Below are 12,764 nucleotides of genomic sequence, written 5' to 3'. Positions count from 1 at the left end.
TACTGGTTGAAATAACATGGTATGCGCTTGCCGAGAGTTGAACTCGGGTCTATTGCTTGGAAGGCAATTATCCTAACCGTTGGACTACAAGCGCAATTTCCATCCACTTCTGTGGAATCTTATGAGAAACATAAAATAGGCAAGATAAAATTATTGTTGAGTAGTCGCATAATTATGGGAGTCCTATACCTGTACGAATAAAAACTGAACCTTAGTTTCTTCTCGCATACAAATGAAAGAAATCAACAAAACCAAGCTATGTAAGCTAATCAACAGATTAATTTATTTTTATCTCTTGTTCTTAATAACTAATTATGAGAGTCATTCAACAATTTTATATTCTCGAATCTTTCGAATACATTTTGTCTATCCAATTCGAGTATCGCTGTAAAGGACATAGCTTGCGCTTGCGGAATATTGAAATGTTGGTTATTGCTTTCAAGAAAAATATCCTATTTGTAAGGCTAAAGCCGCACAAATATCTCATATCAAACCTGACTCCTTGATGTTTTCTATGTTCTATGTGAGCGACCAGACGGTGACGCTTTGTTTCTTATAAGATAAAAAGGAATCTTGTTTATTCAAACGGTTTTTGCACAAAATATTTATAGGACATCAATTAGTTGGAGACATTTAAACCTCTGCTAATGAAATTGTCGAAGAACGTAACATTACGATAGGGACTTCAACAAATTTCTGTTGTAGATCGTGAGTACTGGTTGAAATAACATGGTATGCGCTTGCCGAGAGTTGAACTCAGGTCTATTGCTTGGAAAGCAATTATCCTAACCGTTGGACTACAAGCGCAATTTCCATCCACTTCTGTGGAATCTTATGAGAAACATAAAATAGGCAAGATAAAATTATTGTTGAGTAGTCGCATAATTATGGGAGTCCTATACTTGTACGAATAAAAACTGCACCTTACTTCCTTCTCGCATACAAATGAAAGAAATCCACAAAACCAAGCTTTGTAAGCTAATCAACAAATTAATTCATTTTTATCTCTTGTTCTTACAATCTAATTATGAAAATCATTCAACAATCTTATATTCTCGAATCTATCGAATACATTTTCTCTATCCAATTCGATAATCGCTCTAAAGGACATAGCTTGCACTTGCGGAATATTGAAATATTGGTTATTGCATTGAAGGAAAATATCCTGATTTGTACGGCTCATATCAAACCTGAGTCATTAATGTTTTCAATGTTTTATGTGAGCGACCAAAAGGTGACACTATGTTTCGTATAAGATAAAAAGGAAACTAGTTTATTAAAACGGTTTTTGCACAAAATATTTATAGGACATCAATTTGTTGGAGACATTTAAACCTTTGCTAATGAAACTGTCGAAGAACGTAACATTACGACAGGGACTTCAATAGATTTCTATTGTAGATCGTGAGTACTGGTTGAAATAACATGGTATGCGCTTGCCGAGAGTTGAACTCGGGTCTATTGCTTGGAAGGCAATTATCCTAACCGTTGGACTACAAGCGCAATTTCCATCCACTTCTGTGGAATCTTATGAGAAACATAAAATAGGCAAGATAAAATTATTGTTGAGTAGTCGCATAATTATGGGAGTCCTATACCTGTACGAATAAAAACTGAACCTTAGTTTCTTCTCGCATACAAATGAAAGAAATCAACAAAACCAAGCTATGTAAGCTAATCAACAGATTAATTTATTTTTATCTCTTGTTCTTAATAACTAATTATGAGAGTCATTCAACAATTTTATATTCTCGAATCTTTCGAATACATTTTGTCTATCCAATTCGAGTATCGCTGTAAAGGACATAGCTTGCGCTTGCGGAATATTGAAATGTTGGTTATTGCTTTCAAGAAAAATATCCTATTTGTAAGGCTAAAGCCGCACAAATATCTCATATCAAACCTGACTCCTTGATGTTTTCTATGTTCTATGTGAGCGACCAGACGGTGACGCTTTGTTTCTTATAAGATAAAAAGGAATCTTGTTTATTCAAACGGTTTTTGCACAAAATATTTATAGGACATCAATTAGTTGGAGACATTTAAACCTCTGCTAATGAAATTGTCGAAGAACGTAACATTACGATAGGGACTTCAACAAATTTCTGTTGTAGATCGTGAGTACTGGTTGAAATAACATGGTATGCGCTTGCCGAGAGTTGAACTCAGGTCTATTGCTTGGAAAGCAATTATCCTAACCGTTGGACTACAAGCGCAATTTCCATCCACTTCTGTGGAATCTTATGAGAAACATAAAATAGGCAAGATAAAATTATTGTTGAGTAGTCGCATAATTATGGGAGTCCTATACTTGTACGAATAAAAACTGCACCTTACTTCCTTCTCGCATACAAATGAAAGAAATCCACAAAACCAAGCTTTGTAAGCTAATCAACAAATTAATTCATTTTTATCTCTTGTTCTTACAATCTAATTATGAAAATCATTCAACAATCTTATATTCTCGAATCTATCGAATACATTTTCTCTATCCAATTCGATAATCGCTCTAAAGGACATAGCTTGCACTTGCGGAATATTGAAATATTGGTTATTGCATTGAAGGAAAATATCCTGATTTGTACGGCTCATATCAAACCTGAGTCATTAATGTTTTCAATGTTTTATGTGAGCGACCAAAAGGTGACACTATGTTTCGTATAAGATAAAAAGGAAACTAGTTTATTAAAACGGTTTTTGCACAAAATATTTATAGGACATCAATTTGTTGGAGACATTTAAACCTTTGCTAATGAAACTGTCGAAGAACGTAACATTACGACAGGGACTTCAATAGATTTCTATTGTAGATCGTGAGTACTGGTTGAAATAACATGGTATGCGCTTGCCGAGAGTTGAACTCGGGTCTATTGCTTGGAAGGCAATTATCCTAACCGTTGGACTACAAGCGCAATTTCCATCCACTTCTGTGGAATCTTATGAGAAACATAAAATAGGCAAGATAAAATTATTGTTGAGTAGTCGCATAATTATGGGAGTCCTATACCTGTACGAATAAAAACTGAACCTTAGTTTCTTCTCGCATACAAATGAAAGAAATCAACAAAACCAAGCTATGTAAGCTAATCAACAGATTAATTTATTTTTATCTCTTGTTCTTAATAACTAATTATGAGAGTCATTCAACAATTTTATATTCTCGAATCTTTCGAATACATTTTGTCTATCCAATTCGAGTATCGCTGTAAAGGACATAGCTTGCGCTTGCGGAATATTGAAATGTTGGTTATTGCTTTCAAGAAAAATATCCTATTTGTAAGGCTAAAGCCGCACAAATATCTCATATCAAACCTGACTCCTTGATGTTTTCTATGTTCTATGTGAGCGACCAGACGGTGACGCTTTGTTTCTTATAAGATAAAAAGGAATCTTGTTTATTCAAACGGTTTTTGCACAAAATATTTATAGGACATCAATTAGTTGGAGACATTTAAACCTCTGCTAATGAAATTGTCGAAGAACGTAACATTACGATAGGGACTTCAACAAATTTCTGTTGTAGATCGTGAGTACTGGTTGAAATAACATGGTATGCGCTTGCCGAGAGTTGAACTCAGGTCTATTGCTTGGAAAGCAATTATCCTAACCGTTGGACTACAAGCGCAATTTCCATCCACTTCTGTGGAATCTTATGAGAAACATAAAATAGGCAAGATAAAATTATTGTTGAGTAGTCGCATAATTATGGGAGTCCTATACTTGTACGAATAAAAACTGCACCTTACTTCCTTCTCGCATACAAATGAAAGAAATCCACAAAACCAAGCTTTGTAAGCTAATCAACAAATTAATTCATTTTTATCTCTTGTTCTTACAATCTAATTATGAAAATCATTCAACAATCTTATATTCTCGAATCTATCGAATACATTTTCTCTATCCAATTCGATAATCGCTCTAAAGGACATAGCTTGCACTTGCGGAATATTGAAATATTGGTTATTGCATTGAAGGAAAATATCCTGATTTGTACGGCTCATATCAAACCTGAGTCATTAATGTTTTCAATGTTTTATGTGAGCGACCAAAAGGTGACACTATGTTTCGTATAAGATAAAAAGGAAACTAGTTTATTAAAACGGTTTTTGCACAAAATATTTATAGGACATCAATTTGTTGGAGACATTTAAACCTTTGCTAATGAAACTGTCGAAGAACGTAACATTATGACAGGGACTTCAATAGATTTCTATTGTAGATCGTGAGTACTGGTTGAAATAACATGGTATGCGCTTGCCGAGAGTTGAACTCGGGTCTATTGCTTGGAAGGCAATTATCCTAACCGTTGGACTACAAGCGCAATTTCCATCCACTTCTGTGGAATCTTATGAGAAACATAAAATAGGCAAGATAAAATTATTGTTGAGTAGTCGCATAATTATGGGAGTCCTATACCTGTACGAATAAAAACTGAACCTTACTTTCTTCTCGCATACAAATGAAAGAAATCCACAAAAACAATCCATGTAAGCTAATCATCAGATTAATTCAATTTGATCTCGTGTTCTTACAATCTACTTATGAAAGTCATTGAACAATTTTATATTCTCGAATCTTTCGAATACATTTTGTCTATCCAATTCGAGTATCGCTGTAAAGGACATAGCTTGCGCTTGCGGAATATTGAAATGTTGGTTATTGCTTTCAAGAAAAATATCCTATTTGTAAGGCTAAAGCCGCACAAATATCTCATATCAAACCTGACTCCTTGATGTTTTCTATGTTCTATGTGAGCGACCAGACGGTGACGCTTTGTTTCTTATAAGATAAAAAGGAATCTTGTTTATTCAAACGGTTTTTGCACAAAATATTTATAGGACATCAATTAGTTGGAGACATTTAAACCTCTGCTAATGAAATTGTCGAAGAACGTAACATTACGATAGGGACTTCAACAAATTTCTGTTGTAGATCGTGAGTACTGGTTGAAATAACATGGTATGCGCTTGCCGAGAGTTGAACTCAGGTCTATTGCTTGGAAAGCAATTATCCTAACCGTTGGACTACAAGCGCAATTTCCATCCACTTCTGTGGAATCTTATGAGAAACATAAAATAGGCAAGATAAAATTATTGTTGAGTAGTCGCATAATTATGGGAGTCCTATACTTGTACGAATAAAAACTGCACCTTACTTCCTTCTCGCATACAAATGAAAGAAATCCACAAAACCAAGCTTTGTAAGCTAATCAACAAATTAATTCATTTTTATCTCTTGTTCTTACAATCTAATTATGAAAATCATTCAACAATCTTATATTCTCGAATCTATCGAATACATTTTCTCTATCCAATTCGATAATCGCTCTAAAGGACATAGCTTGCACTTGCGGAATATTGAAATATTGGTTATTGCATTGAAGGAAAATATCCTGATTTGTACGGCTCATATCAAACCTGAGTCATTAATGTTTTCAATGTTTTATGTGAGCGACCAAAAGGTGACACTATGTTTCGTATAAGATAAAAAGGAAACTAGTTTATTAAAACGGTTTTTGCACAAAATATTTATAGGACATCAATTTGTTGGAGACATTTAAACCTTTGCTAATGAAACTGTCGAAGAACGTAACATTACGACAGGGACTTCAATAGATTTCTATTGTAGATCGTGAGTACTGGTTGAAATAACATGGTATGCGCTTGCCGAGAGTTGAACTCGGGTCTATTGCTTGGAAGGCAATTATCCTAACCGTTGGACTACAAGCGCAATTTCCATCCACTTCTGTGGAATCTTATGAGAAACATAAAATAGGCAAGATAAAATTATTGTTGAGTAGTCGCATAATTATGGGAGTCCTATACCTGTACGAATAAAAACTGAACCTTAGTTTCTTCTCGCATACAAATGAAAGAAATCAACAAAACCAAGCTATGTAAGCTAATCAACAGATTAATTTATTTTTATCTCTTGTTCTTAATAACTAATTATGAGAGTCATTCAACAATTTTATATTCTCGAATCTTTCGAATACATTTTGTCTATCCAATTCGAGTATCGCTGTAAAGGACATAGCTTGCGCTTGCGGAATATTGAAATGTTGGTTATTGCTTTCAAGAAAAATATCCTATTTGTAAGGCTAAAGCCGCACAAATATCTCATATCAAACCTGACTCCTTGATGTTTTCTATGTTCTATGTGAGCGACCAGACGGTGACGCTTTGTTTCTTATAAGATAAAAAGGAATCTTGTTTATTCAAACGGTTTTTGCACAAAATATTTATAGGACATCAATTAGTTGGAGACATTTAAACCTCTGCTAATGAAATTGTCGAAGAACGTAACATTACGATAGGGACTTCAACAAATTTCTGTTGTAGATCGTGAGTACTGGTTGAAATAACATGGTATGCGCTTGCCGAGAGTTGAACTCAGGTCTATTGCTTGGAAAGCAATTATCCTAACCGTTGGACTACAAGCGCAATTTCCATCCACTTCTGTGGAATCTTATGAGAAACATAAAATAGGCAAGATAAAATTATTGTTGAGTAGTCGCATAATTATGGGAGTCCTATACTTGTACGAATAAAAACTGCACCTTACTTCCTTCTCGCATACAAATGAAAGAAATCCACAAAACCAAGCTTTGTAAGCTAATCAACAAATTAATTCATTTTTATCTCTTGTTCTTACAATCTAATTATGAAAATCATTCAACAATCTTATATTCTCGAATCTATCGAATACATTTTCTCTATCCAATTCGATAATCGCTCTAAAGGACATAGCTTGCACTTGCGGAATATTGAAATATTGGTTATTGCATTGAAGGAAAATATCCTGATTTGTACGGCTCATATCAAACCTGAGTCATTAATGTTTTCAATGTTTTATGTGAGCGACCAAAAGGTGACACTATGTTTCGTATAAGATAAAAAGGAAACTAGTTTATTAAAACGGTTTTTGCACAAAATATTTATAGGACATCAATTTGTTGGAGACATTTAAACCTTTGCTAATGAAACTGTCGAAGAACGTAACATTATGACAGGGACTTCAATAGATTTCTATTGTAGATCGTGAGTACTGGTTGAAATAACATGGTATGCGCTTGCCGAGAGTTGAACTCGGGTCTATTGCTTGGAAGGCAATTATCCTAACCGTTGGACTACAAGCGCAATTTCCATCCACTTCTGTGGAATCTTATGAGAAACATAAAATAGGCAAGATAAAATTATTGTTGAGTAGTCGCATAATTATGGGAGTCCTATACCTGTACGAATAAAAACTGAACCTTACTTTCTTCTCGCATACAAATGAAAGAAATCCACAAAAACAATCCATGTAAGCTAATCATCAGATTAATTCAATTTGATCTCGTGTTCTTACAATCTACTTATGAAAGTCATTGAACAATTTTATATTCTCGAATCTTTCGAATACATTTTGTCTATCCAATTCGAGTATCGCTGTAAAGGACATAGCTTGCGCTTGCGGAATATTGAAATGTTGGTTATTGCTTTCAAGAAAAATATCCTATTTGTAAGGCTAAAGCCGCACAAATATCTCATATCAAACCTGACTCCTTGATGTTTTCTATGTTCTATGTGAGCGACCAGACGGTGACGCTTTGTTTCTTATAAGATAAAAAGGAATCTTGTTTATTCAAACGGTTTTTGCACAAAATATTTATAGGACATCAATTAGTTGGAGACATTTAAACCTCTGCTAATGAAATTGTCGAAGAACGTAACATTACGATAGGGACTTCAACAAATTTCTGTTGTAGATCGTGAGTACTGGTTGAAATAACATGGTATGCGCTTGCCGAGAGTTGAACTCAGGTCTATTGCTTGGAAAGCAATTATCCTAACCGTTGGACTACAAGCGCAATTTCCATCCACTTCTGTGGAATCTTATGAGAAACATAAAATAGGCAAGATAAAATTATTGTTGAGTAGTCGCATAATTATGGGAGTCCTATACTTGTACGAATAAAAACTGCACCTTACTTCCTTCTCGCATACAAATGAAAGAAATCCACAAAACCAAGCTTTGTAAGCTAATCAACAAATTAATTCATTTTTATCTCTTGTTCTTACAATCTAATTATGAAAATCATTCAACAATCTTATATTCTCGAATCTATCGAATACATTTTCTCTATCCAATTCGATAATCGCTCTAAAGGACATAGCTTGCACTTGCGGAATATTGAAATATTGGTTATTGCATTGAAGGAAAATATCCTGATTTGTACGGCTCATATCAAACCTGAGTCATTAATGTTTTCAATGTTTTATGTGAGCGACCAAAAGGTGACACTATGTTTCGTATAAGATAAAAAGGAAACTAGTTTATTAAAACGGTTTTTGCACAAAATATTTATAGGACATCAATTTGTTGGAGACATTTAAACCTTTGCTAATGAAACTGTCGAAGAACGTAACATTACGACAGGGACTTCAATAGATTTCTATTGTAGATCGTGAGTACTGGTTGAAATAACATGGTATGCGCTTGCCGAGAGTTGAACTCGGGTCTATTGCTTGGAAGGCAATTATCCTAACCGTTGGACTACAAGCGCAATTTCCATCCACTTCTGTGGAATCTTATGAGAAACATAAAATAGGCAAGATAAAATTATTGTTGAGTAGTCGCATAATTATGGGAGTCCTATACCTGTACGAATAAAAACTGAACCTTAGTTTCTTCTCGCATACAAATGAAAGAAATCAACAAAACCAAGCTATGTAAGCTAATCAACAGATTAATTTATTTTTATCTCTTGTTCTTAATAACTAATTATGAGAGTCATTCAACAATTTTATATTCTCGAATCTTTCGAATACATTTTGTCTATCCAATTCGAGTATCGCTGTAAAGGACATAGCTTGCGCTTGCGGAATATTGAAATGTTGGTTATTGCTTTCAAGAAAAATATCCTATTTGTAAGGCTAAAGCCGCACAAATATCTCATATCAAACCTGACTCCTTGATGTTTTCTATGTTCTATGTGAGCGACCAGACGGTGACGCTTTGTTTCTTATAAGATAAAAAGGAATCTTGTTTATTCAAACGGTTTTTGCACAAAATATTTATAGGACATCAATTAGTTGGAGACATTTAAACCTCTGCTAATGAAATTGTCGAAGAACGTAACATTACGATAGGGACTTCAACAAATTTCTGTTGTAGATCGTGAGTACTGGTTGAAATAACATGGTATGCGCTTGCCGAGAGTTGAACTCAGGTCTATTGCTTGGAAAGCAATTATCCTAACCGTTGGACTACAAGCGCAATTTCCATCCACTTCTGTGGAATCTTATGAGAAACATAAAATAGGCAAGATAAAATTATTGTTGAGTAGTCGCATAATTATGGGAGTCCTATACTTGTACGAATAAAAACTGCACCTTACTTCCTTCTCGCATACAAATGAAAGAAATCCACAAAACCAAGCTTTGTAAGCTAATCAACAAATTAATTCATTTTTATCTCTTGTTCTTACAATCTAATTATGAAAATCATTCAACAATCTTATATTCTCGAATCTATCGAATACATTTTCTCTATCCAATTCGATAATCGCTCTAAAGGACATAGCTTGCACTTGCGGAATATTGAAATATTGGTTATTGCATTGAAGGAAAATATCCTGATTTGTACGGCTCATATCAAACCTGAGTCATTAATGTTTTCAATGTTTTATGTGAGCGACCAAAAGGTGACACTATGTTTCGTATAAGATAAAAAGGAAACTAGTTTATTAAAACGGTTTTTGCACAAAATATTTATAGGACATCAATTTGTTGGAGACATTTAAACCTTTGCTAATGAAACTGTCGAAGAACGTAACATTACGACAGGGACTTCAATAGATTTCTATTGTAGATCGTGAGTACTGGTTGAAATAACATGGTATGCGCTTGCCGAGAGTTGAACTCGGGTCTACTGCTTGGAAGGCAATTATCCTAACCGTTGGACTACAAGCGCAATTTCCATCCACTTCTGTGGAATCTTATGAGAAACATAAAATAGGCAAGATAAAATTATTGTTGAGTAGTCGCATAATTATGGGAGTCCTATACCTGTACGAATAAAAACTGAACCTTACTTTCTTCTCGCATACAAATGAAAGAAATCCACAAAAACAATCCAGGTAAGCTAATCATCAGATTAATTCAATTTGATCTCGTGTTCTTACAATCTACTTATGAAAGTCATTGAACAATTTTATATTCTCAAATCTATCTTATTCGAGTACCGCTCTAAAGGACATAGCTTATGCTTGCGTAATATTCAAACGTTGGTTATTGCTTTCAAGAAAAATATGCTAATTGTGCGGCTAAAGCCGCACAAATATCTCATATCAAACCTGAGTTCTTAATGTTTTCTATGTTTTATGTGAGCGACCAAATAGTGACTCTAAGTTTCTTATAAGATAAAAAGGAACCTAGTTTATTAAAACCGTTTTTGCACAAAATATGTATAGGACTTTAATTTGTTGGATACATTTTAATCTCTGGTAATCAAACTCTCGAAGAACGTAACATTAGGAACGGGACTTGAATAGATTTCTATTTTAGATCATGAGTACTAGTTAAAATAACATGGTATGCGCTTGCCGAGAGTTGAACTCGGGTCTATTGCTTGGAAGGCAATTATCCTAACCGTTGGGCTACAAGCGCAATTTCCTCCTCTTTTATGGAAGCTTATCAGAAACTTAAAATCGGCAAGATAAAATTATTGTTGAGTAGTCGCATAATTATGGGAGTCCTATACCTATGCGAATAAAAACTGAACCTTACTTTTCTTCTCGCATACAAATGAAAGAAATCCACTTAAACAACCTATGTAAGCTAATCTACATATTAATTCATTTTTATCTTGTGTTCGTACAATCTAATTATGAAAGTCATTCAATAATGATATATTCTCGAATCTATCGAATACATTTTGTTTATCCAATTCGAGTACTGCTCTAAAGGACATTGGTTGCGCTTGCAGAATATTGAAATGTTGGTGATTGCTTTCAAGAAAAATATCCTAATTGTACGGCTAAAGCCGCACAAATATGTCATATAAAACCCGAGTCCTTAATGTTTTCTATGTTTTATATGAGAGACCAAAACGTAACCCTAAGTTTCTGATAACATAAAAACGAATCAAGTTTATTAAAACCGTTTTTGGACCAAATATTTATAGGACTTCAATTTGTTGGAGACTTTTCAACATCTACTAATGAAACTCTCGAAGAACATGACATTATGAACGGGAGTTGAATAGATTTCTCTTTTAGATAGTGAGTACTGGTTGCAATAACATGGTATGCGCATGCCGAAAGTTAAACTCGGGTCTATTCCTTGGAAGGCAATTATCCTAACCGTTAGACTACAAGCGCAATTTCAACCTGATTCGAATGGAAGTTTATCAAAAACATAAAATACACAAAATAAATTTATTGTTGTGTAGTCGCATATAAATGTGAGTCTCTTAAAACGTAAAACGAATCTAGTTTTTAAAACTCGTTTTTGGGCTAAATATTTATGGGACTTTAATTTGTTGGAGACATTTTAACCTCTTCTACTGAAACTCTGGAAGAACGTAACATTATGAACGGGGCTTGAATAGATTTCTCTTTTAGATCGTGAGTATTGGTTGAATAACATGGTATGCGTTTGCCGAGAGTTGAACTCGGGTCTATTCCTTGGAAGGGAATTATCCTAACCGTTGGACTACAACCGCAATTTCCATCTAGTTTCAGTGGAAGCTTATCAAACACCTAACATACGCAAGATAAAATTATTGTTGGGTAATCGCATAATTATGGGCGTCCTATACATGTGCGAATAAAAACTGAACAATACTTTCTTCTCGCATACAAATGAAAGAAATCCACAAAAACAACCTATGTAAGCTAATCATCAAATTAATTCAATTTGATCTCATGTTCTTACAATCTACTAATGAAAGTGATTGAATAATTTTATATTCTCGAATCTATCGAATACTCTTTGTTTATCCAATTAGAGTACCGCTGTAAAGGACATAGTTTGCGCGTGCGGAATATTGAAACGTTGGTTATTTCTTTCACGAAAAAATATCCTAATTGTACGGCTAAAGCCACACAAATATCTCATATCGAACCTGAGTCCTTAATGTTTTTTCTACGTTTTATGTGAGCTACCAGAAGGTGATCCTATGTATCTTATAAGATAAAAACGTATCTACTTTATTAAAAACGTTTTTGAGCAAAACATTGATGGGACTTCAATTTGTTGGAGACATTTTAATTAAAACCGTTTTTGGACAAAATATTTATGGGACTTCAATTTGTTGGAGACATTTTAACCTCTGCTAATGAAACTCTGGAAGAACGTAACATTATGAACGGACTTGAATATATTTTTCTTTTGGATCGTTAGTACTAGTTGAAATAACATTGTATGCGCTTGCGGAGAGTTGAAGTCGGGTCTATTTCGTGGAAGGAAATTATCCTAACCGTTGGACTACAAGCGCAATTTCCATCTACTTCCAGTGGAAGCTTATCAGAAACTTAAAATAGGGAAGATAAAATTATTATTGGGTAGTCGCATATTTACGGGAGTCCTATCGAATACATTTTGTTTATCCAGTTCGAGTACCGCTGTAAAGGACATTGGTTGCGCTTGCGGAATATTGAAATGTTGGTGATTGCTTTCAAGAAAAATATCCTAATTGTACGGCTAAAGCCGTACAAATATCTCATATCAAATCCGAGTCCTTAATGTTTTCTACGTTTTATGTGAGCGACCAAAACG

At 34.3% G+C, this 12,764-nt stretch overlaps 16 non-coding genes across 16 annotated transcripts; all 16 read right to left on the bottom strand.

Moving 5' to 3' along the window:
* Positions 1-22: 22 nt before the first annotated feature.
* On the bottom strand, positions 23-94 carry TRNAG-UCC (transfer RNA glycine (anticodon UCC)). Its single transcript has one exon. It is a non-coding gene; the product is annotated as a tRNA-Gly (tRNA).
* Positions 95-735: 641 nt separating this feature from the next.
* TRNAG-UCC (transfer RNA glycine (anticodon UCC)) lies at positions 736-807 on the bottom strand. The gene has a single exon. It is a non-coding gene; the product is annotated as a tRNA-Gly (tRNA).
* A 624-nt stretch (positions 808-1,431) lies between these two features.
* TRNAG-UCC (transfer RNA glycine (anticodon UCC)) lies at positions 1,432-1,503 on the bottom strand. The gene has a single exon. It is a non-coding gene; the product is annotated as a tRNA-Gly (tRNA).
* Positions 1,504-2,144: 641 nt separating this feature from the next.
* Positions 2,145-2,216, bottom strand: TRNAG-UCC (transfer RNA glycine (anticodon UCC)). The gene has a single exon. It is a non-coding gene; the product is annotated as a tRNA-Gly (tRNA).
* A 624-nt stretch (positions 2,217-2,840) lies between these two features.
* On the bottom strand, positions 2,841-2,912 carry TRNAG-UCC (transfer RNA glycine (anticodon UCC)). Its single transcript has one exon. It is a non-coding gene; the product is annotated as a tRNA-Gly (tRNA).
* Positions 2,913-3,553: 641 nt separating this feature from the next.
* Positions 3,554-3,625, bottom strand: TRNAG-UCC (transfer RNA glycine (anticodon UCC)). The gene has a single exon. It is a non-coding gene; the product is annotated as a tRNA-Gly (tRNA).
* Positions 3,626-4,249: 624 nt separating this feature from the next.
* Positions 4,250-4,321, bottom strand: TRNAG-UCC (transfer RNA glycine (anticodon UCC)). Its single transcript has one exon. It is a non-coding gene; the product is annotated as a tRNA-Gly (tRNA).
* A 641-nt stretch (positions 4,322-4,962) lies between these two features.
* On the bottom strand, positions 4,963-5,034 carry TRNAG-UCC (transfer RNA glycine (anticodon UCC)). The gene has a single exon. It is a non-coding gene; the product is annotated as a tRNA-Gly (tRNA).
* A 624-nt stretch (positions 5,035-5,658) lies between these two features.
* On the bottom strand, positions 5,659-5,730 carry TRNAG-UCC (transfer RNA glycine (anticodon UCC)). The gene has a single exon. It is a non-coding gene; the product is annotated as a tRNA-Gly (tRNA).
* A 641-nt stretch (positions 5,731-6,371) lies between these two features.
* On the bottom strand, positions 6,372-6,443 carry TRNAG-UCC (transfer RNA glycine (anticodon UCC)). Its single transcript has one exon. It is a non-coding gene; the product is annotated as a tRNA-Gly (tRNA).
* Positions 6,444-7,067: 624 nt separating this feature from the next.
* On the bottom strand, positions 7,068-7,139 carry TRNAG-UCC (transfer RNA glycine (anticodon UCC)). The gene has a single exon. It is a non-coding gene; the product is annotated as a tRNA-Gly (tRNA).
* A 641-nt stretch (positions 7,140-7,780) lies between these two features.
* TRNAG-UCC (transfer RNA glycine (anticodon UCC)) lies at positions 7,781-7,852 on the bottom strand. The gene has a single exon. It is a non-coding gene; the product is annotated as a tRNA-Gly (tRNA).
* A 624-nt stretch (positions 7,853-8,476) lies between these two features.
* On the bottom strand, positions 8,477-8,548 carry TRNAG-UCC (transfer RNA glycine (anticodon UCC)). The gene has a single exon. It is a non-coding gene; the product is annotated as a tRNA-Gly (tRNA).
* A 641-nt stretch (positions 8,549-9,189) lies between these two features.
* On the bottom strand, positions 9,190-9,261 carry TRNAG-UCC (transfer RNA glycine (anticodon UCC)). Its single transcript has one exon. It is a non-coding gene; the product is annotated as a tRNA-Gly (tRNA).
* Positions 9,262-9,885: 624 nt separating this feature from the next.
* On the bottom strand, positions 9,886-9,957 carry TRNAG-UCC (transfer RNA glycine (anticodon UCC)). The gene has a single exon. It is a non-coding gene; the product is annotated as a tRNA-Gly (tRNA).
* Positions 9,958-10,580: 623 nt separating this feature from the next.
* On the bottom strand, positions 10,581-10,652 carry TRNAG-UCC (transfer RNA glycine (anticodon UCC)). The gene has a single exon. It is a non-coding gene; the product is annotated as a tRNA-Gly (tRNA).
* Positions 10,653-12,764: the final 2,112 nt, after the last annotated feature.

The sequence above is a fragment of the Azolla caroliniana genome, unplaced genomic scaffold, assembly GCF_043228905.1.
Source record: "Azolla caroliniana isolate FFs.n. ecotype wild unplaced genomic scaffold, voAzoCaro1.0.p SCAF_20, whole genome shotgun sequence".
Classification (NCBI taxonomy): domain Eukaryota; kingdom Viridiplantae; phylum Streptophyta; class Polypodiopsida; order Salviniales; family Salviniaceae; genus Azolla; species Azolla caroliniana.
The sequence above is the reverse complement of the archived record's forward strand: the minus strand, read 5'-3'. Positions and strand labels throughout refer to the sequence as shown.